Source organism: Pinus tabuliformis, chromosome 5_1, assembly GCF_031772625.1.
Source record: "Pinus tabuliformis cultivar Carrire ecotype Pingquan chromosome 5_1, CPIR1, whole genome shotgun sequence".
Taxonomy (NCBI): domain Eukaryota; kingdom Viridiplantae; phylum Streptophyta; class Pinopsida; order Pinales; family Pinaceae; genus Pinus; species Pinus tabuliformis.
Genome location: NC_142305.1, coordinates 448,846,874 through 448,860,367, shown reverse-complemented (window position 1 = coordinate 448,860,367; position 13,494 = coordinate 448,846,874). Strand labels below are relative to the sequence as shown.

The 13,494-nt window shown below is 36.8% G+C and overlaps 1 pseudogene; it reads left to right on the top strand.

Moving 5' to 3' along the window:
* LOC149165415 (putative xyloglucan galactosyltransferase GT20 pseudogene) overlaps nucleotides 1–9,901 on the top strand; it is a 30,491-nt pseudogene extending 20,590 nt beyond the window's left edge.
* Nucleotides 9,902–13,494: the final 3,593 nt, after the last annotated feature.

The window sequence follows — 13,494 nt, the reverse complement described above, 5'->3', positions numbered from 1 at the left end:
CGAAGAGGCTAATTTATAAGTCGTTGATCTATCTTTTCTATCTTTTTGTGAGTTGGTTTCATAACATTTGGTATCAGAGCTTTGGATTCTAGGGTTTCGCTGCTCCAAAATAGGTCATCCTGGAATTTTTGTTGTAACGTTTTTCAGTGACATTTCAGAAGCTTAGAAAAAACCCCATTTGATCAGAAATTTCATTGATCCTTAGGTCAAAATTGTAGATCTTGTCCCGCTATATTTTCAGAGATATGATCCAAGGAAGTTAGGGTTTTGCAGGCTCCCGAATTACATTCCAAACAGGTGACATTGGGAAAAGGGTTATAAATTTCTCTTTGAGTATCGAACTGAAATTTCATAAGAAGTTTCAAAAAGAGGATGGACTGTAGTTTTATGTGTATCTTTTTCAGGTTCGAAGGTTGAAATAGTGACACGTGGAAATTCATACAAGTTTGCTCTATTGAAAAAAGTGTATAATCAGGTCATTTTGGGAGATTGGGCATAACACTTTCTTGGAGAATCCAATTTCGATCAAACTTGTGGCATTGGAAAGAGAACGCAGAGGACTACTATAGGTTGCAATTTCAAACCATGGAGATCTGAAATTTTAGATATACATCAGATACAATATCGAGCGCCTACAAAGTAAAAAAACTTGTGTAGTTTTTGAAAATTTTTGCACAAGTTTGGTTTGAAAAATTAGTTTGAAGGAATTCAAAGGGCATAGTGAAGCATAATTATCATTAATTGATGCCATGAAGAAAGAAAATGGAAACACCTAGTAAGAAACCTAAAAGCTCTAGCTTGACTCATGAAGAAGAGGAAGAAATGCAACATGATATCTCAAAATTACGAGACCAAGTGTAACAAAATTCACTCTCACAAAAAGTAACAGAAGCTAAGATGGATGGTTTAAAGAAAGACATGGAAGCTAAGATGGATGGTTTAAAAAAATGTGTGGAAGTTAAGATGGATGATTTAAAGAAAGGCGTAGGATCTAAGATGAATGACGTGGAAGCTAAGATGCATGGTTTAAAGAAAGGCGTGGAAGCTAAGATGGAAGATTTGAAGACAGATTTGACAACATTTCTATAAGAAATGCTTACTAATGGGAAAAGGGTAGTAAAGGAAACTCATGATGAGAAAAAACTAAATGTTAATCATGATTTCATAGAATCTAATGTTGGATCAAAGACCCACCATGTTCCAAAGATCGATATGAGGAAGTTTGATGGCAAGGATCTCGTAACATGGATACTACAAATGGAGAAATATTTCGATCTCCATAATGTGAAAAACACAGAAAAGGTTCACATTGTAACTTCATATTTGGAACCAAATTAGTTTGTATGGTATCGATGGCTTTGCTCTCATAAACAAATTGTCGCTTGAGCAAGTTTTACAGATGAAATGATAGCACATTATGAGGATACAAAAGGAAACACTTTTTTTAGCCAATTGATAAATCTAAAAAAAAGGGTTCAATGATGGAGCACATTAAGGACTTCCAAAAATTGAATATAAGGGTAAAAGATATTCGAGAAGAGCATAGGATTGATGTGTTCATAGGGACTTTAAAGGATAACATCCAACATTAGGTTGGCCTTTGGGAACCTGATTCATTGGAGAAGGAATTTAGGTTGGCAAGAAAAATGGAAAGAAAAATTATGGCAACAAGGAAGCCTACCACTCACAATTATAAAGATGGAAGTGTTGTTGCCCCTAACCTTCCACAACCTACAAGATTGACACCACAACAATTAGAAGAAAATAGAGAAAAAGGGCTTTGTTACAGTTGTGATAGAAAATACACTAAAGGTCATAAGTGTGCTGAGAAGGAATTATTTTATATAGATTGTGAAGAGGAGGAAGAAAAGGAACAAAGACTGTCAAAAGAAGAGGATATACAATAGGAACAAACCCTAGATAAAGAATAAATGAATTCGACCATATCTTGTAATGCATTGGCAGGAATTACCACTCCTCAAACTATCAAGATAGAAGGACAGATCAAGAAGAAAAAGGTAATAGTGTTGATTTATTTGGGCAGTACCCATAATTTTATTCATTGTAAGATAGCCAAGGAATTGAATTTCTTCCTATATCTAGCACCAGAGTGTCAAATGATGGTTGCAAGTGGAGGAACCATAAATTGCTCTGGAAAGTGACATAATATCAAGCTATCCATGGGAGAATATGTATTGAATAGCCGAATGCTTTCCATTCCAATGGGTGGTGTTGATGTTGTACTAGGAGTCTAATGGCTATAATCCTTGGGTACAATAGCTTTTAATTTTCAAGAAATTTTCATGAAATTTTATTCAGAAGGAAAGGAAGTTGAATTAAGAGGTATCGCAGGGAAACTAGGAAAGATAATCAACTCTAACGGAATGAAAATTCTTCTAAAGAAATAACAACGGGGTGTATTTGCACAACTATGTTCACTAGAGGTTCCCACATTGAAATCATCTATTTCTCCAGATATCCAAAAAGTCTTGGACAATCATTCCAAGGTATTTGGGACTCCCAAATGCCTCCCACCTATTCGTGATCATGATCATGCTATTCATTTGATTCCAGTAAGTGTTCCTCCAAACACCAAGCCTTACAGATATCCCTATGCCCAAAAGAGTGAAATTGAACATATGGCTGCAGAAATGCTAGAGGCTGGTAAGATTCAACCTAGTCAAAGTTCTTTCTTTGCTCCAGTAGTATTGTTTCACAAGAAGGATGGGTCATGGCACATGTGTTTGGATTGTAGGGAACTCAACAAGATCACTATTAAAGATAAATTTCCTATTCCTATCATTGATGAATTATTGGATGAATTGCATGGATCAATTTACTTCAGGAAGTTGGATCTTTAAGTAAACAGTAATTGGGTCGTATTCTATATGGGACTCCTGCACCAAATAGTGTGAGGTCTAACTGGGATCTCATATCGGGGATATCCCTTTTATATTGTTGGCAGTATCTAGCACTATCAACACTTGGCAGTTGAGGGTTTTGGACATGCTATCAATGTTTTTATAGTAGAGAGGAAACTTAAGAGACTCAAGTTGTTTGAGGAAGAATATCTGACCTCCCAACAATAGTTTGTCAATGACATAATGTTAATGGGATGTCCTACTATTAAGGAAGCCCTAAAATTTTCTAAGGTGTTGGAAGAATTTATGGCTACTTGTATGACTAGGATTAATCTCGTCAAATATGAAATATTGTTCTTGAACACTGCACCAACTATTCAGGGACATATCACTAGAATTATGGGGAATAAGTGATGCAAGATAACTTCCAAATACCTAGGATCCCCTCTCATTACAAAATATCTCAAGATAAAACATTGGACTAAAATCATTTGTAATATAACAAATCAGTTAGACAGTTGGACATTCCATTCTCTTAACATAGCAGGCCAACTTGTGCTTCTCAAAGTGGTTATCCAAGCTATTCCCATGTATCTATTCCTCATCCAATGTTGCTCCTAATTGTATCTTGAGTCAAATTTACTCACTGTAATTCTCTTTTATGTTGGGGGGGGGGTGGGGGGGCGCTCATGTGAAAGGAAATGGGCTTTAGTATCATAGGAAAGACTACACCTCCTTAAATCCAAGGGCATGCTTGGACTATGAGATCCATAAACTCTTAACAAAAATTTGGGTGCAATTTTATGGTGGTGATGGCTCCAAGGAGGTAGTGGTTTAAACATGGAGAAAAAAATATAGTGAAAATATACCAAACCAAAAACATGTCAAGATCCAACATCTCCCCATGGGCTCATCCATATTGAACCTTGCTTGTGAAGGAAAGCACCTTATTCAAGATCACTATTTCTAGGAGGTAAAGAATGGAAAAACTGTTCAAGTTTGGAATGTTTCTTTGCATCAATTTCCCAAATTTTCTCCTCAAGTCGAGTTTCAAGACCTCATTCCATTATGAAGTCTCATCAAATCCTCTCAGTAGCTAACTATTGTAGTGGATCCTCAACATAAGCCAACTAAGATTTGTGGAAGTCCAAAGACTCATCTAGTGTCATGCCAACACACATATACATGGGCATGCTTAGGGATATTCATTAGTAAAGGCACATCTCTCTCTCTCTGAAGATCCAGGTAAAATGAGGTAGGGATAGACCTATCAATGCACTTTATTTGTCAAGGAGGCCTATCAAATCGAAGCCAAACAATATCAAACCCCTCACTTACAAATATGGTCACAGATTTCAGGAAAAAAATATGCCATAACATCACTCATTTTGTCTAGCTTCTTGCTGATAAGAAAAATTCGACATGGGATAAGCTCCTATGCAAAGGATTTGAAGGCCCTTCCATGTGTTTCTTCTATCACATCTCATAAGAAACCAATGAACACCTACTTAATCTCTGTCCAATTTTAGGAAACCTTTGGCAAATATTTCTAACTATATTTCATCAAACTAGCATATATTCAACTTGCATAACACATCATCTTCTTGGTGATCCTCCCCCCTTTCAAACCGATTCTCAATAGGGCTTGGACTCTACTCTTGGGGTTCCTTTTGTGGACCATATGGAAAGAAAGAAACACTAGGATCTTCCAAGGCTCCAATTCATCAGCGGAATCTCTCTGGAATCTCCTTTTCAATTACCTCTAGGAAACCATTCTTATTTCCTCATAGTCATCATCTGAAAGGGAAGTCATTCAAGAAGAAGTGCTTATTTTAAGAGGTTGGAAACTCTCTCCAAATGTTAGGGCACTCTCTCACTCCATTAGTATATTTCTTCAATCATCTCTACAACATTGGCCATGCCCTCTTATGAATTTTTCTAAGCTCAATTATGATGATGAATTAAAGGACAACACTAGAAAGGTCAGGTTTGGTAGGGTGTTCCATTCACACATAGGTGTAATCCTATATCTGTAGGTAGGTCATATGGGGGTAAACATTAATAATTCCCCAAAACTCTATGCCCTTGAGTTTGGAATCATCCAAGATCTCAAATTGAACCTCGCCAAACTCTACATGGAAGGTGACTTTCAACTAAGTAGTTGCTAAGTTGGTTCACACTCACTTATGGTTCATCTTCACTACAAATCTTGCATAGTTGGTGATTGAAATTTTTCCTATCTAGAATTTCTCCATTTCTCCTTCGGGTTTTGGTGGTTCTCCCTTCCCATATAAGATGTAGTGGGAAGAAGCTAGTAGAAAAGCTTGCTAATGAAGGATGTCAAACTTCTTCCCCCTTAATCAACTTCCTATCTGATTCTAACCCTACCTCTTAGCTTAAGGAGGACATCTCTATTATGGACTAGAAATATCTATCTTCCCCAATTAGGGTGACCAACAGGGGGCATGGAATAGGATGTTTTATAGTGTTCCACTTCCCTATGCCATATCACCCTCTAGTTCACCACCCTGATTGACGTAGCACTAAATGGTGTCTTGAAGGAGTCATCTGCCAAACTGCATGTCACTTTGCATTGATTTCCTCTTTTGTGGTAGTCTCCATCTCTTGTTTTGACGTAATGCTTTCTATTCTCATATTGATAATCGTCCTTTGGTTGTTTCTCCTTCGCCTACCATGACTTTCAGTTGCAATTTTTATCCATATTTATGAAGAAATGAAATGAAATACAATTATAAATAGAAACACAGAGATACAACGAAAGCAAAAGTTCAATTCACTAATAACAAAGTACTTAAAATTGTTTATATGCGGAATGGAAATAAATTAGCTTAGGCGATGATAGCTTATCTCTGAGAAGAGATGTGGCAACTACATGCCTTCTGAACTATGTTATAATGAGGATTGAAGGTCTATTTTATTATTAAGAAACAATGGAAAACCCAAAGCATCCAAAAACCTAACCCTAAGAGATGAGGCACAAAAAGTCTGTGGGCCCTGCTGGGGTAAATTGGTACAACAACTTCCTAGGGTTGTAACTTTGGTATACAATCTTCGTTTGACATGTACGATACCTTGTTAGAAAGATCAACCTGATAACTACAATTTTCGACTACAAACCCCATACTACTATCTATGGGTTTTCTTGTTTTCCAAAAAAAACGTCATTTAGGGCCTCAAAACCACTTTCGAAGTTTAGGACCCGAAAAATTGCCAAAATTAGTAAATTGTGCTACAATTAATGAAATTGAAAGAAATGATGGTGGGGGTCCAAGTGGAATAGGTGGGTGGCCATTGACACCCACTTGGATCAAAATTTTGCCTGCTTTTTTCCTCCTCTTGGTTATCTTACTCCGAAATTCCTCTCACCTTCATTTGTGTTGATATGAAGCACAAGAATATCTATAGTGCTCTCCAACTTGACCTTTGTCTTATAGGAGAGCATTACCATTTTCTTTGGTTTGAATTTTATCCTTTGGTCTTGTAAAATCTCTTCCTTTCTCAGTTCATTCTCCTTTTGATATCCATGATGCACTAGAGAGTTATATGTCACCGTGGTGGTGGAGGATGTGGCAATATTGGGGGTTCGCGAGCTCAATTTCATGTTAAGGCCTATGCATGACATTATATGCCCATACACCCCCTAAGATACAATCACAGTACATGTAATTGAGGAAGAGGTTCCATAAGAGAGATAGGGTATATTGGACTTTGAGGTGATGGATAACATTGCAACTTGGATCCTTGACACAGGGAATGCCAAGGAAAGACAAAATCACTATTTGTAGATAGTGTAATCATATTGGCACATCAAGCTACTCTTGAACAAAGTGTTGGTTAACAAACCAGAGGCCAGAGACAATATCCTACATAGTTTAGATGAACTGAAGTTGTTGATGACTTGCTCACCTAGAAAGTCCTATATAGTTTAGATGATGTTGATGACTTGCTCACCTAGAAATGTGTTCACTCCAGGCCTAGTAGTGGAGCCCCATTGCAAGAATGCAAACTATCCCATCAATTTGGACAATTTGGACAATTCTTTATCAACTTGATATCATGTTTCTCTATTTGTTGTTATATATATGACACTTAAATTTCTTGTTCAAATAGTTACTATTCGTTTAGTTGGTTATTCCTCCATATAGTAGGACTATCTTCTTTTTGTTACCTCCTTGTAGACTATCTTCTTTTTGTTACCTCCTTGTCATACTCTAAATTAGTATGACATGACAACAATATCAATTGTGTAAGGGCAACCATAGTAACCTTTACTGAAACCAAAAACTTAAAATTACAAAATTAAAAATTTGTAGGTGATGAAGATGAAATTGATACAATCGACCAAAAATAGGTTACATGCGCTCGAGTTCGTTGAATGAAAGAATGCGGGTAACATGTGTCCACTTCATTGATGAAAGAATGCTAACGGTTTGAGGATGTTTCCTCAATGGACGCCTACAAATATTACCTCAACCTTGAACTATGGACTGTAACTGCCATCATCACCAGTGGGCGAAACATAATTCGTCTATTACAGTAACTGCCATCATCACCAGTGGGCGAAACACAATTCGTCTATTACAGCGCTCTGTATTGTTAAAGCTGGGAAAGAATAATCTCAAAATGAATCATTCTATCTCTATATTTTCTGCGAATTCTTTATTATTATGTGCAGTGAGGATGTGGCCATGGTGGGATTAACAGATAATTTTTCTTTAAGGTCTACACAGGTAGGAATGAAAGTCTGGGATTAATTGATCAAAAAATTGGAGGGCGACCATCAGTTTGTAAAAGGACTGAAATTGGTGATTGTATCAGTGAGAGTTCCACCAGTACAACTCAATCAAATCAGGTTTGCTTCTCTGGGCATTCTTGTATGGATGTTAAAGCCGTAGATTTTTACAACTAGTTAATGTTAAAATTAATGAAATTGTCTTTTAGAGTAATTATGTTGATTTATTTAAATTTTCGAACTATTTGATGTGGTTCATCCTAGCCACCGAATAATGTAGTTCACAGTGGCTACAACAATTTTTTTTGGGAAATAAACTGTATTCACAGTTTTGAAACTTATAATGAATTGAATTGGGCGTCTGTCGGTTAGTCTGGTTTTGAATTAGCAACAAACTTTAAATTCAAAGGGGAACTAAAATTTGATTCTTCAAAAAGTTATCAATGCTGCAGGTTGTTCACAGCTGTTAAGTTTGATATAATCTTGAGTTGAAACTTTTTAGGTTCTGGGTTTGACTGAGGTAAAGTGTGTGGGCTGTGCTGTTAATGGAGTTTCAGCCATGGCGAAACAGAGAAAGAGAGCTAGGAAGGTGGAGGGATCAGTGGTGGGGTTGGTGAAGTGTATGGCGACTGTAGTAGAACGAACGCTGCTTTTGACACCATTGTTCTTTATTTTTGTTATATGTTTTTGGGCTATCAGAAACATGTTGCCTTTATCTGTTCTCCATGTCTGTCTTTCGAGCAGTAAGTTGAATAGGTATTGCTTGTCGGCCAGCACTACGCGCTTCCCACTTGAGGATGGCAAGATTAGTCTTGGTAGTGATGAGGAGAATCAAGAGCTCAGGCTGGCGAGTTCTGGCTTGAAGCTTGGGTCGCCATTGGTAAATGAGACTGTTAATGCGCTTGGAGGGTCTCTGAAACTGGAGATTACAGATACCAATATGGAGATTTCGTCGCCACAGAAATTTGGAAATGTGTCAAATGAATTGACCATAATTGGGAACAAGAGTATTGATGGAGAAAACGTTACATTTGCTCGTGAATTGGTGAAAATATATGTGGATGCTATTAGGTCTGACTCTATGCCTCCAGGCATGAAGGATCCAAGACATAAACAATGCAGAGGAAGGCAAATATATGTCTATGATATGCCCAAAAAGTTCAACTCAGAATTGCTAGAGCAATGTCACAGTCTGATTCCATTGTTCAATCTCTGTGATTATTTTACGAATGGAGGAATGGGGAAGGTCATCGAAAATTTTTATGAGCATTGGTATCAGACTTATCAATATGCCCTAGAGATTGCCTTCCATTCCAGAATCTCAAAGCACCCATGTCTGATTTCAAATCCCGAGGAGGCCAATTTGTTCTACATTCCCTTCTATGGAGGCCTCGATGTGCTGAGATGGAACTTCAGGGAAAATATCAGTAGCCAGAAACGAGATGAACTCGCCATGGAGCTTGCGAATTGGCTTCAAGGTCAGCCATGGTGGAGGAGGTATGAGGGAAGAGATCATGTTCTGGTTCTGGGCAAGATCTCGTGGGATTTCAGGCGATTTCGGGATGGGGACCATTGGGGAAGCAGGCTGTTACACTTGCCTGAAATGCAGCTGGTTACGAAGCTTCTGATTGAACGCCATCCATGGGATGTGAATGAAATTGGAGTTCCACATCCCACTTTCTTCCATCCTCGTTCTGATAAAGATATTTGGCAATGGCAATGGCAGATCAACACGGCACAGAGACCTCATCTGATGAGCTTCGCAGGTGCCCCGAGGCTCAACAACGAAGAAAGCATTCGTTCCATCCTCATCGACCAGTGTTTAAGCAGACCCGAGAGTTGCGAATATTTTAATTGCAATCCCGGCGTTTGTGAGACTTCTGAAAGTGCAGTGAAACTCTTCATGAAATCCGAATTCTGCCTTCAACCTACTGGTGACAGCCCTACTCGAAGATCCTTTTTCGATTCGCTTATAGCAGGATGCATTCCCGTACTGTTCAATCCCTTTACAGCATATTATCAGTATCCATGGCATCTGCCTGCTAATGAGAGCTCCTATTCAGTTTACATAGCAGAAGAGACTGTTAAAGAAAGGAAGATAAATGTAATAGAGGTTCTGCAGAAGATTCCAGATGAACAAAGGAAGGAAATGAGAAAGACCATAATCCAGGAAATTATGCCTCGTGTAGTATATGGTGACCCAGATTCAAGGTTTGACGAATTCCAGGATGCTTTTATGATTTCCCTGGATAATATTTTCTGGAGAACAGAGAAGGCCAGTATCTAAATGAAATGAACCAAGAATGAACCCAATTGGGTCCATGATAATTCCATGTATGTGTTGGCAACAAGGGCAGAGAAGTCCACATACACCACACCTCTCCTGCACATACACCACCTCTCTTTTTCTTTTTTGATCCACAGGGATTTTTTTTTTATTGCAGGAATTTGAATCTTGGATTTCATTATTAACCGAATACTTCATAATACTGGTATGAATCTTGAATTTCATTATTAACGAAATACTTCATAATACAGGTATTGCCAATTAAGCCGCCCATGTGCTAAGTCATGGAAATATTGTTTTGTACTAGGCATGATTGAACAATCTGGCGTTCCCTGTATTTGTATTTGCAAATGAAACCATTGAAATGGCGAGGCAACTGTCATTTGCACAGACGTTTAAAGAGCAGAATTAATGGATTCGCAGAATAAATTCTCATGTATTTATATGATTTTCTAAAATTTTAAATATAATAATTTTCTTTATCATAATTCAGTTGTTAAATTAACCATGAGAATAACCAGCAGTGAGAACAGTTATGACTGACTGCTATATTGTTTTTGCATCACTCACTCAAAATGTTTTCTCAATTGTTTTTTATATGGTTTATAAATTTATAAGAATCAATGGGCATCTAACTTTGGTGTGAAATGAGAGAGTGGAAAGAAGCTTCAGAAGATTGGGTGTGTACTGCTTCAGAAGATTGGGCGTGTACTTTTTTCTCTTTTCTGGTAGTGGAATCAGAAAAACATTTCATTTTGCACTGTGATGCTTTCAGGACATTATGACAATATATTAACAATGGTTTTTTGGCATTGTCTGTGTCTGAATTTTAAGATAAAGAACTAAAAAATATCAAGCAACCCATCATCAACAATTTGAATAAGAAAACAATTAAAATACAAAAAAACCCTGAACCGTCAATATTAAGCAATCTCATTCATTTTTTAATAAATTATTTCATCTTGAAAAATTTTCACCTTTTTACTATCATATAATTTAATTATAATAAATAATAATATCATTTTACAATTTAATTATAATAAATATAAGTTGGGGTCATCCAAAACTGAAATTGGTTTTTTGGTATTTGAGTTTGAATATTAAAATATCCCCAATATATGCTGTCGCAATATTGAACTTTATCTATGGTGTGCGGGTAATCTCTACGAACTAATATTGCAGAGTAGCGAAATTCTATGGTCTGAGCCACAGACTCTCTCTTTCGTGTATAGATTGCGGACTAGCGAAATTCTGTCGTCTGAGCCAGAGACTCTCCCTTTTGTGTATAGATTTAATCCCTGCGGTGCAGTTTTCGCTTGGTTGAAATCATTTTCTTAATAGTAATAATAAATTGAGTTTATTTGAGCAGAAAAGAGAGTGCACTGCAGTTACTGGTGTGTGCGTGATATCCGCAGAAAAGATAGAATGACCTGAAAAGTACAAACATAGTCGCCAATCTTTCGGCGATCTGGCCGTTATTATCTTCACTCAATTTGATAGATTTGAACTAACAATCACGTTGCAGTGTCTGGGAAAACCACGGAGGCACTGCATAACCGAGCAACGCAAGCCTTGAAAGCATGGCATTCTACCAATGATACAGACAATATGCATTGCTCTCACTGAAAAATCGGGAATACGATCTACAGAAAAACATTTCGTCGGAGCTCATTCTCTCCCCCGGAAATTCCGGTGTTGGAACCTGAAATTTTTATCTCTAAATCACCACAAATTTGATTTCAGAATTTGACCTATTTAAGAATTCATTACCAGGATAAGAAAAGCGAAACCACCAATTCCACGGACATTAAACCTTGTTTGGCTTGTGTGAGTTTGGTGTGCGAAATGCGTCAGATCAGGTCAACAGACAGATCTTATTCAACCTGCCAGAACATTAGTTTTAATGCACTGTCATAGGCATAGGTAAAAGTTGGTAAACGTTTTTAATTTTATTGTTTTTTTTAAATTTACGGAAGTATGGGTGATATGTTTTGTTTTGAGGCGTGGACCTTTTAATGTATTGCACACGGGGATGAAAAAAACATATAGCACTGCAGTGCGAAAGAGTGTGTAAATCCAACGCAATTGTGGAGCATATGCATTGAAATGCATTTTTTTAAATTTACGGAAGTATGGGTGATATGTTTTGTTTTGAGGCGTGGACCTCTTAATGGTATTGCACACGGGGATGAAAAAAACATATAGCACTGCAGTGCGAAAGAGTGTGTAAATCCAACGCAATTGTGGAGCATATGCATTGAAATGCATTGAAACGAAATGTATGGTGTGAAATGTAATTGTTTTTTTTAATTGAATATGAAATGCGAATGATCAGCTGCTTGAATGTAATGAAATTTTCAGAGGGGGTGAATGTGAAGGATTTTTTTTACAGCGGTAAATTCATGTAAATTTTATTCTACAACAGTAAATGTAAAAGTTTTTTTTACAGCAGTAAAATGTGAATGAAGATTTTACACAGCAGTGTAAAAATCATTTGTAAAAGAGAGACAGAGTATTTTGTTTTGGTGAAAGTTCTTGGTGAATCCCTCTAGCAGAGAAAGAAATTTGTATCCCGCTTTTTATTAGCTTCCCTGTGTTAAAGATCATGTGGCAAAAACAGAGCATTTTCTATGTTCAGTTAATTTATGTTTGAAATTACCAGAAATTTCCAACAAGACCAAGTAAAATTACTTTAGAGAGCTTTTATGAATACATTGAATCCTTAGAAAGACAAAGAGAACAAAGATAACTATTTTAAATTAGAGTTAACTACAATGTTTGACAATAACCACAAATCATTGGAAAATAAAATACATATACATACTCACTTGAGACTGAACTCCAAGGAATGAAAGGTAGAACGAACATAACAAACAAGCAATCATTAAAGAAAATGGCATTTTCAAAAAGCCAGATTAAAAATCTAAAAGAACAACTACATAATAATTCAGCCCTAAATAACACAAAAAATAAATTAGATATTAAAGCTATAACAAAAGAAATTAATAAACTAATTGTATTGGACCATGAGTGCCACAAAAGAGCCTTACACCTAAACTCCACAAAAGAGCCTTACACCTTATAATTGCTAATATAGAAGAAAAAACAATGAAGTTCAAACAACTTATCTCACCGAAGTAATAAGGGTAGGAAAGATACTTGAGAATAAGCATAGACTAATCTATGTCAAGGTAAGTTGTAATGACCAAATTAGATATATTTAGGAAATCCCTAAGCCTAAAGGGAACAAACATATTTATAAATGAAGATCTCATTCTAAAAGACCAAGTTGGACTTAAGAAAGAAGTACAAAATGTCAAGGAGGCAAGAAAAGAAGGGAAATGGGCAATCATTACAAATTGAAAAGTTATTATTAGAGATAGAGTCTGAAATATGAGTGATAAATAGGGAATAACATCACTCTGGATGCTCTTCTGGAACTGTCATGGTTTTCCACGATGTGAAGGTCCTATGTTAAGTTGGATCCTGATTGATATTGATCTTATTCTTTTAGTTGAAACTTGGGAGCATGATGAATCTAAGGTCCCTCACCTTGACGGTTTCACTCTTTGGTCTATCTGGAATAAGAAATC